This window comes from Propithecus coquereli, unplaced genomic scaffold (assembly GCF_000956105.1).
Source record: "Propithecus coquereli isolate 6110/MARCELLA unplaced genomic scaffold, Pcoq_1.0 Scaffold269, whole genome shotgun sequence".
Taxonomy (NCBI): domain Eukaryota; kingdom Metazoa; phylum Chordata; class Mammalia; order Primates; family Indriidae; genus Propithecus; species Propithecus coquereli.
The window spans coordinates 2,210,041-2,213,381 of record NW_012148274.1 but is presented as its reverse complement, the minus strand read 5'-3'; positions in this window follow the sequence as shown (position 1 = coordinate 2,213,381).

Below are 3,341 nucleotides of genomic sequence, written 5' to 3'. Positions count from 1 at the left end.
CAACTCCACACTCCGGAGTGGCGGATGAAACCAGCTTCCCCAGACCTGAAGCAAGACCCAGCCCGCTGCGTGGCCTGGAAGCCCCCTGCCTGCCTGTCCGTCTCCAAGGGCACGGTGATCCCACACGCTCATCAGGCCTGGGCCCCTCACCCCGCCCCGGCTGTTCTCTCGTGCCTGCCAGGTGTCTGTGCCGCCAGGCCGCGTCTCCAACCCTGTGCGCTGCTGTACGGACCTCCCTGCTGCACCCTCCCCGCGCACCCCCTCACCCCCTCGGAGAGAAACCTCTCCAGGGAAAGGCAGCCTGGCTGCACCCAGCAACTAATCCAAATGGCAAATATTTTGTAACAAAATAGCCCAGAGGTATTTTATCTGTTCAATTCATAGAGTTTTAGAGATTATATTGAAATATGTCACTTGAGCAAACTGTGTGGGTTCAGTTTCTTTTGTTCTCCCGAAGGGAGGGCCCCCCCTTAAGTCAGAGCCTCTGATCGGGGAGGGCCTGCGGCAGGAGGACGCACTGAGGCCTCCCCCTGGAGGCCGCTGAGCAGGGCCTGGCGCGGCTGGGGGTGGGGGCCGCTCTCCTCCGCGCAGCGGGTCCCTGCGCCCCAGGACCGTGCGCTTCTGCGCGGCGTCTTACAGAAAGGGGGCTCGGGCGTGGGAAGGAAGTTGTCTGCCGGGGGCCCTGGCAGAGCTGGGGAGCGGGGCCAGGAAATGGCGCACACAGGCCTGACCCCTTGCTCCAAAGCACGCGCACACAGGTCTTAGCGGTTGCAAGCGCAGGTTACAGCAGAGGCCACGGGCTGCCGTGGTGGGAGGAGGGGCCCCCACAGCCACTGCGCACCCAGGGAGTGAGGCCTCTGGCCCAGTGCTCTCTGCAGTGGGAAGCCAGGGCCTGTCGGGGCGGGAGGCCGTCCCGCTGCCCTGTGAGACCATTAGCCTCAGGCGGTTTTCCCTTCTAAGGGCAGGGCCTGTCCGCCCAGCGTCCTCTGCCTGAAAGGGGGGGGCACAGGCCCAGGAAAGGGCTGGGACGGTGGCAGAGCCGCAAAGAGCACTGGGGCAGGACCCCTGAGCCCTGCAGTGTGCCGGGTCCCCTGCTGGGAGCCGAAAGGGAAGCCAGGATCCTGCGAAGGACAGAGGGAGGGCGGAGGTGAGGACTGGCGCCAGCCAGGAGGGCCTGGGCGAGAGTCCACGGCCAGGTGGGACACTCAGCCCGGCTCCTGGACAGGCCTCGAGGTAGAGTAGTTTCGCGTGGCGGGGGGAGAGGAGAGAGCCTCCAGCAGCGCTCGGGCCTCAGAGGCACCACGTCCTGGGAGGAGGGGGAAGGACCACGCTGGCCGCGACGGCCGCTCCCAGGACACCCGGTGAGCAGAACTACGGACGTCCAGAAATCCAGACAGCTCCTTCCCCGGGCTGGTTCCTTTGTCCCCTGCTAAAGTCAAAGGGAACATGACCTCACCCTCTTCCCAGGAAACAGGAAATTCCAGAAGGAGGCACAGGCCAACTATGACCCGTCCCATTCTGGGAATTCTCTGACCCAGGAAGCTGAGGCTTGGCCCCTTGAGAGCGTCCTGGGGGACCAGCTCAGCCCAGGCCTGAGGGAGGGCCTGCGGCCAGGAGGCCGGACGCGGGGCGGCGGCACCATTCTCCAAGTCTCCTGGGCCCCACGGCCACCTGGGAGGAGCACCCCTCACTCCAGTGAGAGAGGGAGGTAGCCCGGGTCCCTCTGGTGCCATCTGGCATCGGGATGGAGAGGTAGGGACAGTGCGTGTCACCTTGCAATGACCCTTGAAAGATGGGGGAAGCTCAAACTCATCAGTCGCTGACTTAGAAAGTTTCCAGTGAGGGTCTCAGGCTAAAAGCAATGCCCGTGCTGGAAACCTAGCGAAGCAGCAAGCTTGCGAGCACCAGTGGACACCAGGCCCTCCTCCAGCTGCCGGGCACTGAGCCGCGTGTGGGACAAGCCCAGGTTCTGCCCGCAGGTTCACAGGGGCCGTCAGAAATGAGCAAGCGACAGACCCACCGTGTTCACGCAGAGAACTGTGTGAGAACGCTGGGGCGAGCCCGTTCCACGGTGAGCGTTCAAGAAAGGCCTCTGCAGGAGGAAAACTCAGCAGGGTCAAGGTCGAGTCTGAGGCGGCGAACGGTTCGGAGGCCACCACTACAACGCGGAGTGAGGCAGAGGCCGGGGCGACCTGCCAAAGGACTGTTTCCTGACCCAGGAATTTACTTACACGAAAAAAAAAATCTTAATAAAGTGTTAACGTCGATTTAAAAACCACCTTTATTGAGGAAATAAAAATCGGTCTTCTCATAGAAAATCCAGGACAAATGGGCACCGCAGCACAGCCCCTGGACAGTGTGTCGAAGGCAGGCGGTCGGGGGCCGCAGCCACCTCAGGGGCCCAGGCCACGGAGTAGACCCCGGAAAACAGACGCGCAGGGAGGCCGAGCCGCCCCGACCCTGAGGCAGCCGCGGCCCAGAGCGAGACGCGCCGGCGTGACCCCGGCTCCCGGCGGGAGGCGTCCACGCAGGGCTGCACCCACCTCCTGCTCTGTCGCCCCGAAACCGCGATGGAACGACGCCGTGGCCTGTCGCCCGCTGGTCCTGGGGCCAACAGCCTTCCACACGCCGCGTGAGCCCACGGAACCACGGCAGGACTGGCACCGTGTGGCTGGCACCTCCGAACGCCTCCCCCGCCCCCAGCCCCGACAGATGTGGCCAGGCGGTCACTGCTTTCTGGGGGTGACCAAACATCAGTCAGTGCCTGCCGACGGCAGGACGAGATGAGCGTGCGGCCCGGCCAGGGAGGTGCCGCGGAGGAGGCGGTTTGGAGCAGGAGGAAGCGGCTGGTGAGGTGTGGCCGTCTGACCCTTCTGGTGCCCGCTGCCCTGGGGTCGTTCACGGAAGACGGCTCTGGGGGCTCTTGCTCCTTACCCACCCTGCAGGCGCCCAGCGCTGCCTCCTCCAGGACTCCGCGCTACTGGGCGCCGCCAACCGCCCCGTCCTCTGGGCGCCCTCACCTCCTCCACCCACCGCCCACAGGGCGAGCCACATGTCCGCGGGCTCACAGGGGCTCGGGGCGCAGGAAGAGCTCTCCATCCCGGCAAAGCGCGCTGCCCTGGGGGCAAGGCTGTTCCCCTCGCTCCGGGCAGACCCCTCGGGGGCAGGGCCCCTGTCCCCAGCAGATCGCAAGGCCCGGCCAGAGCCTGGTGGCGTGGCCCCGTAGGCTGCGTTCTTATCTGCTCCCCTTCCCTCCCCAGGAAGCCAGCCAGGCCCGGAGACAGACCCCAAGGCCTGGCTGGAGTCAGGGAGTGTATATGGGGGCGCAGGAATGGCGGCGG